Source organism: Pipistrellus kuhlii, unplaced genomic scaffold (assembly GCF_014108245.1).
Source record: "Pipistrellus kuhlii isolate mPipKuh1 unplaced genomic scaffold, mPipKuh1.p scaffold_m20_p_4, whole genome shotgun sequence".
NCBI classification, from domain to species: Eukaryota; Metazoa; Chordata; class Mammalia; order Chiroptera; family Vespertilionidae; genus Pipistrellus; species Pipistrellus kuhlii.
In genome coordinates this window covers 41,168,619-41,185,477 of record NW_023425540.1, presented here as the reverse complement: position 1 = coordinate 41,185,477, position 16,859 = coordinate 41,168,619, and the positions used below count along the sequence as shown (strand labels likewise).

Sequence of the window (16,859 nt, the reverse complement as noted above, 5' to 3'; positions counted from 1 at the left end):
AGTAAAATAGATACATAAGTTTTTAATGTACTGCTTAAAGTAATCTCTCAATATTTGTAAAAATGGCTAGAATGTAATTGGAAAATGGTGAAGTAGAGAGGTTAAATTTTGAGGTCTAAAAATGATACTAAAATATTTTAGGATGTTCAAATTAAAATGCTATTTTTAATTTCAGAAATATAGCATCCTGAGGAAAAGCTTATGTGTATCACAGTCAAAAGGCATGGTATATGAAAATGGAAAAATAAGTCAGTTCATTTCTACCTGCTTTCAAGCCCTTGGCCTTATTTTTATCATAAAGCATCCTTTATGGGATGAATATTAACTCTCTTGATGTTATAATCAAGCAAAGTGATTGCACAGGTTTGAAATGAGATGTCCTAACATCTTCCCATATTTTATTTTATTTTATTTTATTTTATTTTATTTTATTTTATTTTATTTTATTTTATTTTATTTTATTTTATTTTATTTAAAAATATATATATATATATTTTATTGATTTTTTACAAAAAGGAAGGGAAAGAGATAGAGATAGAAACATTGATGAGAGAGAAACATTGATCAGCTACATCCTGCTGCGCCCCACTGGGGCTGTTCCCGCAACCAGGGTACATGCCCTTGACCTGAATCAAACCTGGGACCTTTCAGTCAGCAGGCTGATGCTGTATCCACTGAGCCAAACTGGTTTCGGCTCCCATATTTTAAAGACCTGGAAATATAAGGAGCTTGTGTGTAAAACTTTTTAGAGGCATGAAAAGAAATGGTCCATGGTACTACTACCATGAGAAGCCACTATATTTAAGGATTGTGGTGACCTTGATGAAGTAAAAATAGAAATGAAAGCCAGGCAAATCTTGCAGTTTGCATTAGGAGGTAACTAAAACACAAAACATGTGGTTTGAGAACTTTCTGGACATTGTGACAATGTTGTATATTCCACTGTTTAAATAGATTTTATGGGTGCAGAAACAGTTTGGCTCAGTGGATAGAGTGTTGGTCTGCAGACTGAAAGGCCCCAGGTTCGATTCTGGTCAAGGGCATGTACCTTAGTTGCGGGCATGTCCCCAGTTGGGAGTGTGCAAGAAGTAGCTGATTGATGTTTCTCTCTCATCTATGTTTTTAACTCTCTATCTCTCTTTTTTCCTCTCTCTGCGAAAACTCAATAAAATATATAAAAAATAGGTTTTATGGGTATATTTGATATTCAAGTATTGCTTGTTATGTGCTTGTTTTATTTTTTATCAGTGTTTTAGAAATAATAGCATTTAATGTTCACACAACCTTATCAGATAGGTTCCATTATCATCCCCACTTTATATATGTGGAAACTGTAGCACAGAGATTTTAAGTGACTTGCCAAGTACATAGAAAGCTAGATTAGAACCCAGAACTCAGGATTCATCATTCACAAATTTATGTTGTTCTGCTTGTTCCACAAGTAGGCCTGATTGTTCTAAAGATAATTTCCTCCTTTTTAACTGATTGACTTAGGAACTCAGGCTTGAGGTCAACAGCACAAGACAGTTGCCTAAAGAAAAACTTGGATAAAAAATATGCACACAGTTAGGACCGATAAATCATGGGGAAAATTCCCAAGTCCTCTTGGAAAGAAATCCTCTTCCTCTTAATAAAAACCATTTTTCAGAGATTCTCTCTTCTTCTAGATTATCATAGTGTGTGGCTTCAATCCTATCACTGCTTTGGTCTCTTGGGTCCTATAGGAGAAAACCATCTGATACCTAACCAGATACTAGAGACAAGCAAAACCAAGAAAACTGTGGAGAATGTGAGAGAGAGCCACTGGCCACTCTGTAGCCACCTGGTGACGTGTTATCATAGACACAGACTCGGATGTTTCTTGAGATTTTAACTCCATGACCTTAGATGACATGGACTGTAAGTCCCTTTAGATTTTCTTTCTTTTGGTTAATGAATAAAACTAAATTAAAAATAATAAATCAAAAAGAAGAAAAGCTCCACAGAGGCCTTCTGAGGATATAGGGATGACAGAGTATGCAAATCTGAATCACTTCCCAGTTGAAGATGTGGTGTGGGCTTCCTCTTACTGCAGTGGATTATGTCATGTTGCCTGAAGAGATTCTGTATTGACTCTGGAAATGCTTCCAGGTTGTATCATGCCAATAAAGTTACTGAAATTGAATTCTGTTCCCCATGGTATTAGAATGTGGCTGATTTAGTAATTAAGTAATTACTTTAAAAAGCATGAGATGTAATTTTATTAAAGTGAAAAACCTGATAAGGGATTTGAAATGAACATAAAATAGATTCTCTTTCCAGAGGTAAACTAAATCTCACTAGCTTACAAGCTTACAACATATTAGTAACTAGTGGCTACATGGGAAAAATCAAAGGCACATAAATCATTCATGAGAAATCCTTGAACATCAGCATAGGATTTCCTTCTATAGTAAACTAAGTCCCTTTTTAATTCTAAATGACAGTTAAAGGGGCATTATAATTCCAACTTAAAGTTCATATTAATAATGCAGTATTTTAAAATATAATCAATTTTGTCTATTTCCCTTCTTTTAGAAAGACCCAGGAAAGGTAGATTTTAAGTGTCTAGAATAAATTAGGTAGACCAGTACTCTGTCATAACCTCGTAGTTTAACTTTCATGGTAATTCACCCTGTGCCTTGAATCTAGTAGAAGCTCAATAAATTATTTTTTAATAAATCAAGGGATGGATAAATGACTGTGACTTCTTTTCAGGATTGGGCTCTATAAGTAATACAAACCATTACTTATGTTTGCATAATATTTTTACTTCTGTCTACTTCATGGATATCATTTCATTCCTCTGTCAGGTTCTAAGTCAGAGAATAAGAAATCAATTCACGTGAAGTTGCATATAGATGGTAGTACTTATTAGATGTGGAATCTTGAGTGATTTATTTAATCTTGCTTTTTATTACCTTTTTTTTAAATTACCAAAACATGGTGATAATAGTAATATTCATGTCATATGGTTATCATTAAGTTTATAGGAGACAATATCTATAAAATGCTAAGAACAATGCTTGGTATATCATTAGTACTTAATAGTTATCTTTTATAGTTGTTGGTGTGAGCATTATTATTGTTTTGAAAGTTAACTAATACAGAAATAAAGATTTTAAACTCTCAGGGTATATTTCAATCAAAATAAAAATGAATTGTAATTCAGTTCAACATTAATTTTATCATAGCAATATTGTAAATTGACAAATAACAACACATAAAGTAAGCAAACAGTGTCAGCACATTTACTGACACATACTTGTATATCCTCAGGCTCATGAGTTTAACAGCTGCGGTAACTCTTGAGAGTATCTTCTGTGTCTGTAATGAGATCAGGTTGTGTCCCTAAGATCACATTTTTAGTATTCCCTGCATTAAGTATACATTAAACATTCATGGCCTTTCATAATGCTCACCAACCTCTGTTTCTTTTCATTTAACCTTGGTAGTTATCTTTTCTGTTTCTACCTAGCTGCTAATTGGATTTTTAAACGTTGTTGAGGTTTTTTTTTAAATTAAGTTTTTTTTTTTATTCCAAAAGAGCAGTGCATATAATTCCATAAAACATTCTAAAATAAAAACAATGAATAATATTTAAATAGTCCCATAAGCTTCTTATCTAGAGATAGCTTGGTCTCTTTGCATACATCTTTCTAGATTTTTCTCCCCTCAAAGAATATGTCCTGTTTTGTTTTTTTTTCCTCAAGATCCAATAGCATTACTGTATGGACTCCATGCTTAAAATTCTAATGGCCTCCTGCTCAAGGTGGGGCAGAGAGTGGAAAGGAGGGCAGCAGGTCCTTTGGAGACACTTTAGTGTCTACTGATACGTCCCGTAGGTTCTTTAACCCAAAATCTGGGAAACTTTCCAACAACAATCACACTAACTTTGCAGCCCACATTCAGAATAGAATGAAAGCTTTAAGAGTCTCCAAATTTGTGTATCTTTTTTGGATTAGTTATGCAGTTAAACACTGAGTTCTTCCCAGGTGACGAGAACTCAGAGTTTTAATTGTTGGAACCAATGTTGTAGTCTGTGCCTACTAATGAGGAACAGAAATCATATATACATATTGCTTACAATAATGTAAACGAGTTTGGTAACAGTCCAGGCTCAATGCCACCAATCATAAAGAATGGTAGCCCTAGTCAGTTTGGCTCCATGGATAGAGTATCAGCCTGCAGACTGGAGGGTCCCAGGTTCCATTCCTGTCAAGGGCACATGCCCAGGTTGTGGGCTCGACCCCCAGGAGGGGGGAATACAGGAAGCAGCTGATCAGTGACTCTTTCTCATCATTGGTGCTTCTGTGTCACATTGGTGTCTCTCTTTCCCCGTCTCTCTGAAATCCTTAAAAATATATTTAAAAAAAGAAGAATGGTATACTAGTAGTGATTGAGGTAATATTTTTAGACAATATTTTTAATATAATTTTTGAAGGATAAACCACTTCTAAGATTATATTTCCAGTACAAGTAAAAGTTCACAAAAATGTGTATACAGAAGTGATCAATTAATAATAACTTGTAACAGGAGACAATTGAAAACTCCTAATTTCAAATGAATTATGGTATACTTAGATATTTAGAGTCCACATATTTGCTAAGCAGAATGAAGTGTCTTTGCTGACAATCTCTGAAATATTGCGAAGCAAAACAGACAACTGATTGACCAATGTGCCATTTCTGTCAATGTGTGTATGAAACAAACATTAAACAGTATTTGTGTATAGCTTCTCAGAAAGAATAAAAAAAAAAAAAAAAAAGCCAACAGTGGCTATTTCTACGGTTTGAGAATAAAAAGCAGAGAATAGAGGCATTTAAAATCCATGTGATAATTTTTAATTCTTTTTTTTAATGTGCCTTTGTTTCTTTCAGAGTTAAATATTTGATTAAAATGTAGAGCTAAACAGAGTAAAGTTTTCAGGGATGTCATTCAAAGTAGTAATGGCACAGGATTGTAGTAATGTGTTTTCTGCTTTACCTATTACCATACTAGGGGCCCAGTGTATGAATTCAAGCTCCTTGAAAGGAACTGTGGGCTTCAAGGCTGTGGTGGGCTCAGGGACAGGTCTTTGCCCATCCTCCATGCTGTTGGCCAGCCCCTCCCACTGTGGTCCTTGGCCCCCTGTCTGCTGGCAGCTCCACTCCTGCCACCACAGCTCCCACACACTGGTGGCCTTGGCCACTCTCACATTGGCTGATAGTGTAGAGTGATGGGGGCTGGCACCAGCAGCCAGTGTGAGCGGCTGCTGCTGCCCAGATAGCCCTTCAGGAGGAGGGGGCGGTGGAGAAGCCCTCAAGGGCAATTGGACCTGCAGTTGCTACTTGCACCCACTGATGGCGCTAAGTGATTGGGGGCGGCACTGAGTGCCAGCAGTGGGTGCAAATAGTGGACCCAGTGGCAGCTGCAGGGCCAGCACTGGCAGTGAGTGTGAGCTGGCACCGGCAGTTAATGTGAGTGGTGCCATTGCTGGCAATGGGTGTGAGAGGCAGCTGCCGGCCACAATTGCCCCTCAGGAGCTGGGGGAGGTGGAAAAGCCATGAGGGGCTTCAGGGCTGGCAGCCAGGGATTGCACCCATTGATAGTACCAAGTGATCAGGGCCAGTGCTGGGCGCTGGCAGCAGCTGTGTGCGGGGCCGGTGCCAGCAGCAGGTTGGAGATCTGGGCTGGACCACGGTGCGTAGGAGCAAAGAATTTTCAATAACCACTAGAAGCTCACCCTAATGACAGTGACCTGGAACCTTTTAGTCTGCAGGCCAAAGCTCTGTCCACTGAGCCAAACCAGTTAGGGCAGGTTTCTGCCATTTTAAATGCATTTTCAACCTGTTGCCTAGTGCTTTTTATTCAGATAACATTTTATTTGGATAAGGAAGTCAATGTGCCAGGCATTTATCTTTGGCACAGGGCAGAAAGTAAGTTGAAATGATTCCAAACTTTAGGGAGTTTTCATGGCTGTTTCTAAATCACATTTCCAAACACTCTCCTCAGAATCGTTTTGTTTGTTGTTCTTTGATTAAGAAGAAACCCAATTCTATGTTAATTCCCCCATATCCCACCTGAATCTTCCTCCTCAAGTTCAATTCCATAAAACTAACTTCTCACTGGCTATCTCCATGTGGATGTCCACCAGCACTTCATTCCAAACATTTCCATCACTGCCATTCGCCACCACGTGTTCCTTAGGCCGTGCTTTCTTTCAGAATGAAAGGCAGAGCTTTGCACTGAAGTTTGATTTATGAGTTATATCCTTAGTTTTTCTCTTTTCTTCCAAACATCTGTTAATGCAAACACACACACACACACACACACACACACACACACACACATACACAGACACAAAAAAAAACACAAAAAAACAAACAAACAAACACACACACACACACACACACACACACAAAAAAAAAAAAAAAAAAAAAAAAAACACAAAAAAACCACATTGAAACCTGTAAAGAATTTTTGTGAGTTTTATTTGAGCCAAACTGTGGACATATGCTGGGAAGCAGAACCTCAAGGAATTGAGATAATGCTCCTGAGAGTGGTGGGTTACATTTGTATTTATACATTGCGATCAAAGGAGGGACATAGGTGGGTTATATAAAATTCACTGCGATAGATTAAGGGTGTGGGATAAAGCAAAAAGGTGGGAAACCCCTGGGATTGTATAAAAAGTAAAATGATGGACACATACTGAGGTGGGTGCAGGAACAATTTACATAATCATGAAGGAATTTGTGGTATCTGTCCTGGTGCCCCCCACATTTGGTTTTGCCCCATGAGCTCCAGAAAAAGGGAAGTTACAAGTTACCCAGACATTTCAAGGGTATGTTATCTTAGATACAAAAAGACAGAGAGGCTCAGTTAAGGTAAAGTTTGACCTTGTCAGTGAAGATACCAGCCTAGAAGGTAACTGCCCACCATAACTGTGTTTAGTTAAAGTTTAATTTTAGACCATCCTTTGTGGTTATTGTAGGTCTCTGAGTTTGCAAGACCACCATGCAGGCCTCCCCTGAGCTTGTCAGGTCAGCATGTGGCCTCTTTCGTCCCCACATCCTATTAGATCTGTGAATTTGTCTCTCAGTATATATCTTTTGGAGTTCACATCTTTCTATTAACTTCATTAGTATTCCAATCCAAGTCAGCATTCCCTTGTATCAGAAAAGTCTTTGCCTCTTCCTAACTGGTCACTTACACTGAGATTTTGCCTCCCTGTAATCCATTCTTCACTGCAGCCCAGGTGACTCACCCAATTGTCCAAATCATCACTCTCTCTTGATAAATACCCTTAAATGGCTGTCCTTTATACTCAGGAATGCCCAGACTCCTTTATGAGTTTCTTAGAGGCACTTAGTATCCTGGCCACTGCCTATTCTTCAGTCCTTATCTTTTGCGGTTTATGTTTACTTTCCTCTCTCTAGCCAACATGAGTATCATCCTGTTTCTTAAACATGCTCTGGCTCTACTCCTTGCATCTGAACATGATTTCCCGGAAGTGTTGGATCTCTCGTCCCACCTCACTGCCTGGCTGGTTCCACTAATCCTCTGGTCTTGAATTGGAAGTTACTTGCTTTGAGGCAGATTTCTAACACTCAGTTCTGAATTTGGTGTCCCTCTCAGGTACTCCATTGTACCAGACATTTCCTTTTTGGCAGACTTGAAATGCAGTGATAACTACCTGCCAAATTATTTGTCTTGTTAGACTCTAGAGTAGGGGTGTCGAACTCAATCAGAGAAGGGGCCAAAATCTAAAATCCAGCCTAAATCGCGGGCCGAATGGTTTACTGAACAGTCATAAACTGTCATTGTGATGGAAACGCAGCGGAGTGCAGTGATGACAGCGCAGTGCGGGCCACATTGCAAGGCCTGGCGGGACGGATTTGGCCCGCGGGCCTTGTGTTTGACACATGTGCTCTAGAGAATAGGTAATTGTCCATCATGAACCCCAGAGTTGTGTAGCAATTATCACTGTTAATGGCACATAGATGGGCTTCAGTAAATACTAATTGACTAGAGTGATGTTCTTCCCAGGTAGAAATACTGCAGTCATAAAGTATGGATGAATTTTCTGCTAATGTATGACATTTTATAGGAATTCTATATATGTTGTTAGTATTCAGTAATATCTATTTTATTCTCCCTAACATACTGAGTGCCTTTATTTTCAATTTGCCAATTCCAGCTTCCTGCAAACTATATTTTCAAAATTCATAGTGTATTAACAAAGCTGGTCAAATAAATATTTTCCTTCACATCCTGTCATTCTTTCTTCGCCCTTCCTTTATGTCCTTCTTCACAGACTCCTTCTACTTTAATAAATTAAAATCTTCAAATGAACTTTGAGAAAGCGTGTTGGGCTGAGAGCACCCCCAGTGATTCTAGCTTAATTGGATTGGGCATCGGGAATTTGAAAATCTCCCCTGTGATTCTAATATGGAGCAAAGTTTGAGAACCACTGGGTTAGATCATCTCTAATATCTCTTTCAAGTCTTAAAGCTCTAGATGTTATTATTTTAAGGGACTCTCCAGAGTGTTTTAAAACACAAAATATGCCAACAGATTTTCTTTCAAAATGCAGAGCACAAAGTATTTTTGTCTTTTCATGCAGTTAACTAGTCTTGATTGAAGCTGGGTGTTAAAGATGTAAAATTCAAATAATCAACACTCAACAGTGGTTGCTAATTTTCTTCTAATTTTTTTTATCCCAGTATTCCCTTAGCATTTAAAAAGTTATCTTTGTAAAAAAAAAAAAGTTACATAAAAAATGTTTTTAGAAATTGTGCATAAACCACTGGCTAATGGCTGAGAGACATCCTGCTTTAAATTAGCATTAACATGACTTGGAATCAAAGTTTCTTTGTTCAATCATTAGGTTTGTTTCTTCCATGGACGAATATAATCATTGGGGGACCTTGAACACCAAGGTTTAGAATTGGATGATCTTTTTTACAAGTATCACTGATAATGTTACAATAAAATGGCAGATCCATCCTGTTAAGGCAGAGAAACTATCATCATTTTATTTAATTGCCTTCTCTACTCCAAATTGTAGAACTGCCTGAAATATCAACTAGAATTTACTATTGCTCACTTGTACCACAATTGGCTGATTTTTTGCTCTGTTTACAGCATAGTTCAAATTCTAATTCATGCAACTGAAGACAAATCTTTTATTTTATTTTGATTTTAAAGGAAATGAATTGGAGTATAGCTGCCAAGTTCAGTGGGAGAACAGTAAACTGAAAATGAGGTTGTAATGTACAGATTTTGCATTGCCATGGTTGCAGAACATGAATGTAAACGGTCTCTGTGTTTTACTTTGCCACATATAAACACATATTATAATGCCCTTCACATTTAGTTGTGGAGATGTTGAAGAAATAAATACTACCTTCCATTAGTGATATACATGTTTGATTGACATGTCGCCACCTTTTCTTTTGTATTTAATTTTACATCAGTATACTAAGTATTATATTTTGCAGAAATGGAGATAGAGCAGGCATGAAGGTGCAGAAATATTTTGGTGGCTTCTAGCATTGTTGAAGGGACAGAATGTAAAGAGGCATATATTCATCCAAAAATTTGTGATATGTTTACATTATTATGTAAATACATGAATAGGTTACCAGTACCATCTAAATATATTCATATGTAAAATATACTAATAAATAACTATGTAAGTACATCAACCTGTAAATATAATAATATATTTTCAGTAGATGTTTGAAATATATTGAGAACAAGCTTAGCAGAAATTCCCTTGATTATCAGGAAGACAGATAATTAAATGCGGGGCTTCAAATTATAAATCGATTCCTACTAAAATTGTGTTGCCAACAAAATCATTTTGGTGCCAATCTGTTACTGTGTTCCAGACACACTAGGCCCCTTTCCATTTTTTGAATTCACCATTCTCTTTCCTGTCTCTAGGGCCACACACTTACTGTTCCCTCTGCCTGCAAACCTCTTCCTCAGGTTTTAACATGATGCCTCCTGTTCATCTTTTGGGTTTCACTCAAGTAGCTCCTCCTCAGAGATGACTTCTTTGACTGTCTTTCTTAAACAGCTAGTTTGATTTGCTGCTTTTCTCATCATCCTGTTCTCATCCCAACCTCTCAAAAGCTTTTATTACAGTGAGAAATACCTTGCTTACTTTTTTGTAACCTTTTCATTATGCAGTCCCTTCATTGTAATATAAATTCTAAGAGTGCAAGGGACTTCCATGTCTTTGTTCAGGCCATATCCCTGGTGTCTAATGTGTTTTCTGAAGTATCAATACATGGTGAATGGATCTGCAATTCTCTGATTGGGGGTTGGACATAGGCACTAACTTATAAAGAAGACTGAACACATAAACCACTGAGAGCTAAAATATTGATGAGAGAATTAGTTCTTCTGTCCACCCAATTCCCAGAGTTGTGCCAATGTAGAACTTTCTCCTTTACCTGGCATTAGAAGTTGCATAGGTGTACACTGAGCTCACAGAAGAAAAAAAAACACAAAGTCAAGCATAAGGATACAGATTTTAGGTTTTTAATGTTTTTTAAATTATAATTTTGTTTTGTTTTGCTTATCTTCTGCTGTAGGGTATTTTACAGATTTTTCTATCTATGCTAAAAAAGATCATGGATTATAAATTGATAATAAAGTGAAATAATACCCTGAATCACCCTGAACAGGAAGTGACTGTGTGGTGTGCCAGTGAGAAAAGTGAATTGGATGCTGAACACAGATAGGAAGGTCCCTGTACAGGCAGAACTGAAGAGTAAAAGGGGGGATGTAGGAGAGGGGGAGGGGCTGAGAGCAGGCAAATAGGAAGTTAAATTTAGCCTGCAATGATTTCTTGCCCCTGGGAAAAATAATTGCTTCATTCTATTGCCAAAAGGTAAATCGGCATCAGCTTAATTTGCCTGTCTGCCATAAACTGCAGATGGAATCATAAAATATAGTTAGATTCAAATTAAACACATCTGTCCTAATCTAAAGCAGGTGAGGCCAGCCAGCCAAGACGCATCAAATATAACACTGCACACAGATTATAATGTGCAGAGGTGTATTTTAGGAGCTTGCTGACAGTAGAATAAAGAATCATGAAATCGTGTATTGTCCTATTTTTCTTTATTGAGCCCACCTCATACTACTGGTTGCCATCTTAGTTTTTAAAAGTCTGTACCAAGACATCCACTGGGAAACAGACAAACAAACAGAACAAATACACCGATTTGAGGTCCAGGAGTCTGATTACATTTGATCAGGATTGTTACCTGATTCTCAGTTTAATTGAAGTGACAGGGAATCAGAAGTCCCTACAGTGCATTTTAATTGTACTTGACATTCCAGCCAGGCAGGATTTACTTCTGCTTCAAGGTATCAGCCTTCTCCTGTACAATAATGGGTGTGCAGAGAAAATAATCAGTGTGTAACTGATCCAAGCCAGGGCCATTTTGAGCACCCGTCTCCCTTTCAGAAAGAACAGGGAATGCAGTTAGCTCCCCATCATTCTGCAGCACTTTTGGGACCCCACTGGACCTAGAGAGCGTCACTGTACTTGGACCACCTCCAGCCAGGGTTTGAACGCTGGGAGGGCACTAATGCCTGGCCATTTCTGTCTTGGAGGAATTCCTTTATGATCTTTGCTCCGAGCTCCTCCTGTGGATTGGCTAATACTTGTCATGTCTGCCTCAGGGACTCAGGCTCACCTGATCAGTGTTCCTCGTAACAACCCCATCCCCATTTCTTTGCACAGATGTCAGATCCGTGTCACCAGATGAAGGCTTTGCCTGCCCAGCTCTGCATCCGCCTCATTTTATCTTTCACAGGCATGACTTCTCAGTTAACTTCTTGCACTCTCAACTTGGTCTCAGCACTTACTCCATGGAGAAGCCATCTGACACAAGGGTGCTATTGTATTAATAATGAGGGATAGGGAAACAGAGTTAAAGCATAGCCTGTAATTCTAACTATGTTTGATAGGCTTTTGTTGTCTACCAGCTATGTATCCAAGGCCAAAACATTTTTTCCCTTGGCATTGGCTATCTAACACAGCTATATGTGGGGCCTTTATTAATTTCAGGCAGACCTCTGCATACTAGACCCTCAGTAAATAGACTGAATATTTGTCCTGGAATGGGAAGAGCCTAGCATTGAATTCCTTTTTTTCTCTCCTCCAGTCCCCTCCCCTCCCTGTTCTTCCTCTCTTTCCTTTTTTTCTATTGTTTAAAGTATTACAAATAGTAGTACATGTTTCTTCTTCCCCCCCCCCCCATTGACCTCCTTCTGGCCTCCCTTACCCTCCACCCCCAGGATATGCCCTCACCCCCCACCCCCCAGTGTCTGTATCCATTGGTTATGCTTATATGCATGCATACACTTCCTTCGGTTGATCTCTTAGCCCCCACCTAACCCTCCCCTGCCTTCCTGTTGTAGTTTGACAATCTGTTTGATGATTCTTTGTCTCTGTATCTATTATTCTCCATCAATTTATGATGTTATTTATATTCCACAAATGAGTGAGATCATGTGAGATTTGTCTTTCTCTGACTGGTTTATTTCACTTAGCATAATGCTCTATAATTCCATCCATGCTGTTGCAAATGGTAAGAATTTCTTCTTTTTCACAGCTGTGTAGTGGAAAATAGTATGGCATTTCCTCAAAAAATAAAAAATGGAACTGCCATTTGACCCAGTAATACCACTTCTAGGAATATATCCCAAGAAACTAGAAACACCAGTCTGAAAGGTGCACCCCTATGTTGTTTTCTTTCTTTTTTCCCCTTTTTTTTTTAATGAATCTTTCTTCTTATTCTCCTCCTCCTCCTCCTCCTCCTCCTCCTCCTCCTCCTCCTCCTCCTCCTCCTCCTCCTTCTTCTTCTTCTTCTTCTTCTTCTTCTTCTTCTTCTTCTCTCTTTCTCCCCCCCCCCCCCCTTTGGTGTTCCCAAGGACTTCTCTCCTTTTTCCTCTCTGCTCCCCTCTCCTCTCCTGTTCTGCCCTCCCTTCGAAGTCTCCTACTGAAATACAATTCCCACCTTCATACTTAACAATGTGCTGCAGAACCTCTCCAATTGTATATCTACTTAATTAATAGCTTCATGGGCATTTTTATTTTCAATAACCCACAGACTCCTCTAACACAATAATTCCTTTAAACTGAAACCTAATATATTTTCTTATAAAAGATGGCTACTCAGTCATCCAGGGAGGAGGTCTAGAAATCAGTCAAACCAGATTTCTTGCTCTCCCTGAACTCTCACATTAATTTGGTAACCATGTCATTTTGATTCTACCTTGTACATCATTTTTGTCAAATCTATTACTTCTTTTTCATCTTAAAAAAGATGCTAGGTAGATATCAATAATGAGGATAAATGAATTTTTACAAGCATACAATTTCTTAGAAATAAGTGTACATAAGCAAAAACAAAAAGTACAAGGATGAGAAAAAACAGGTCAGCTCAACAGCAGCTAGAATCTACAAGATATAATTAGAGGGAAACAGATCATCCTGCCTCATTTTGACCACAGAAGCATTATATGACTGGCATACATACCTGGTAGAAAAAACGGTTAGATTAAATATTATCACCTTGAAAGGGCAACAGGGTAATAAGAAAGTTTTCTTCGGACACCAAAACTACCCATAATGATAGGATAATCCAAGGAACCAGGCATTACAACCTCAAGTGGCCCTTGGGATAGCTAGACTGTAAGATCACATCAGTGAATAAACTATGCAGGAACTTGGCTGAAGGAGTGACAGAGGTCAGAATGAGAAGTTATTGATTTTGGAGAACTCTGTACATATACAGGGTGTATGCTTGAGAACCTCCAGGATTCTATTCCTGCCTGACAGACATTGCTTCTGTCAGTGTAAATAAAGCACTAGAAACAATTTAAGAGGCCTCGATTTGGTCACATTGCTGCAACAACAGATCTAGTCTGGGAATGTAGATTCCTCTTTCTGTAGTATTTACAACACACACACTTTTGACTCACACCTCATCAAGAAATGTTCCCTCATTCATAGTCATCTGCATTCGGTGCAGAGTTAGGAGACGATAGTGTGGTTCATCTGACTCTACAAAGTCGTGCTGCTTTGTTCACACCAAAGGCAGAAAAACATGGTTTTACTTTAAGTTGGGTGATTCAGTCTTTCTAGAAAATGACAATGCCAATTCCTTTGTTTTCCAAAATGTGGTATGCTTACCCCCAGGGGTACAGGAAGAGTTTGGTGGGGGTACGCCTTGCACCTGGCTTAGCTGCGCCTAATTCTACGTTCTCATGAGTATGAGGGGTACTCAGCGTTATGAAAATTATTGAAGGGATACACATATGTCAAAAGTTTGGGAAACACTAGAGGGAGGGATGGTACTGATTTGGGAGAATTGCTCTCAGCCTCCACTCCTTCTTCTGACCCAATCCAGTGCTGCTTTAGTCATCATTCTAAAGCACAAATGTGGCCACATGCTTTGCCATGCATTAAGTTCTTTTATGATTTTTCCATTGCTTAAAGGTGAACTTAAAAATTTTGGCCCAAATAAGCCTTTTGAGTTTATTTCTCTCTATTGCTCATATATAACTGTGCTCTAATTGTGCAGGCCTACTTGGAATTCCTGGAATGAGTCATGATCTTTTCCCTTTGTGCATGTATTTCCTGTTGCCTGGAATGTGGGCCATGTACCTCTTCTGTTGTATCACCTGACAGCACTGAATCTTTGTAGAAGTCTCCATTGACTCTACAACTTGGACCATGTACACTAATCACAACTCATGTCACTCTGTGCTATAATTGTTACTGATTATTTTTTTCTCCCCTTGTAAGCTTTATACTTCTTCATGGTAAAGTCTGTCTTTAGACCTGTATATCCAACTTACGTAAATGCATACTATAAAATAGGTACTCAAGGAATAAAAGAATAGCTGGACAAATGAATGGACAAAAGGAGGGGAAGCTAAGTGACTAAGCTAGCTAGAAATATAATGAAGTAGAAATTATGTTGAAGTATCTTTACCAGTTGTCAACCTCCCCATTCAATTGTACTCTATAGAATGCTGCCAGGATAGTCTTCTTAAAATATAGATAGAGCTTGTCAAAACTTTAATATGCATGTAAAACTATCTATTGGCTCTTCATCCTATAAATTACATTGGTAACTTTTTAATATTTTCTTATCTGACCTATTTATACTTTCACAGCTATCCCTAAACAAATACCGTATTTTTCGGACCATAAGACGCTCCGGACCATAAGACGCACCAGTTTTTAGAGAAGGGAAATGAAGAAAAAAAGATTCTGAAACAAATAGTGTCCTAAAATATTTTATGTGCATTAAAACCCAACATCACAGTCATAAACACATGTAATCAACCCTGTAAAGTAAACAGCAGCATTTAGAACCATTTTAGAGCCGGGCAAGCACACAGAGACCACACAGAGCCGGGCAAGTAAAAAAACTTTTTTTTTAAAGTATATGTGTAGGCTATATTTGGACCATAAGACGCAGGGACTTTTTCCCCCCACTTCTGGGGGGGGAAAAAAGTGCGTCTTATGGTCCGAAAAATACGGTACTTCATGATCCAGCCTTCCTATAGTTGGTGGTGTTCTCAAAACACATTAATTCATTCATTTATTCACTAATTTCATAACTTTTCTAATATCTGCTTCAGTGCTAATGTAGTATTTTTATATACTATCTAGGATAGCTAATGACTTACTTTATAAATTTGACAATAATCTTAACCCCCTTTTTCATTTTTCTACAATTTTAAAGTTGCTAGCTGAGAAAAGAGATGAAGTAATTCAAGGGAAAGCTCCTCTTATAATAATGAAAGCATAATATGCTAATTAGATCAGACATCCTCCAGGATGTCCTTCCTGACAAAGTCAGGGCTACAAGGGAAGCCTGGGTCCCAGGTGCCTGCTGGTGCCTGGAGGGAAGCCCAGGTCTCAGGTGCAGGAGGCTGGAGGGAACCCTGGATCCAGAGTACTGGAAGGGAGCCTGAGTCCTGGGTGCCAGAGGGAAGCTTGTACCAGCAGCCAGGGAAAGGATGGCCTACTCTTGCACGAATTTTGTGCATCAGGCCTATAGTAAGGGAATAAAGTCTTAAGAAATATAAAATGTTATGGAGTTGGGGCCAGATGCAATTTTACTTTTTGAAAAGCCTATTCTCTGTTATAGTCGGTTTTGTTCAGTGGCCTGCAGAATGAAGGGTCCTGACTTTGATTCTGGTCAAGGGCACATGTCTAGGTTGTGGGCTCAATCCTCAGTAGGAAGCATGCAGGAGGTAGCCGATCAATGATTCTCTTTCATCATTGATGTTTCTACCTCTCCATTTGCCTTCCTCTCTGAAATCAATAAAATATATTAAAAAAATAAAATAAAATAAGTAAAAAGCCTTATTATCTAATCTAGGAGGTGTTACTTTCATGTAGCAAGCTGCTCTAAAAACTGTACAGGCTTTTCTGATTCTGATTCACATTTTCTCTGAGCAATAAAGCCACACCCATGACTGTATGAAACCTGTTTTCACATGTTATTGCTCAGCCTGTTTTGCCTTCCTTACGGAAAGTATAGTGTCGTAGTGTCAGCCACTGGTGACTGACATGGCACTTAACATGTTCACTTGAAATTTAATGCTTGCGTCTGCCAGACAGCTCAGGCATAATATTCTTCAGATTTCTAGAAACCCTTTGAATTACCTGGGAGAGTCTTTCAAATTGCACCTGAATAATTTGAAATGTTTTCACAAAGAATCTTATAGTCATATCCTTGATTTTATACTTATATTGAAGCCATGTCTTTCTGACCAAGCCCTGGACTTGATTTTTCACTTGTTTGAG

The 16,859-nt window shown here is 38.5% G+C and overlaps 1 protein-coding gene across 2 annotated transcripts in view; it reads left to right on the top strand.

The window, feature by feature from the left end:
* The window catches only part of EDIL3 (EGF like repeats and discoidin domains 3), a 349,377-nt gene that overhangs the window by 86,538 nt on the left and 245,980 nt on the right, over window positions 1-16,859 (top strand). The window lies entirely within an intron of this gene.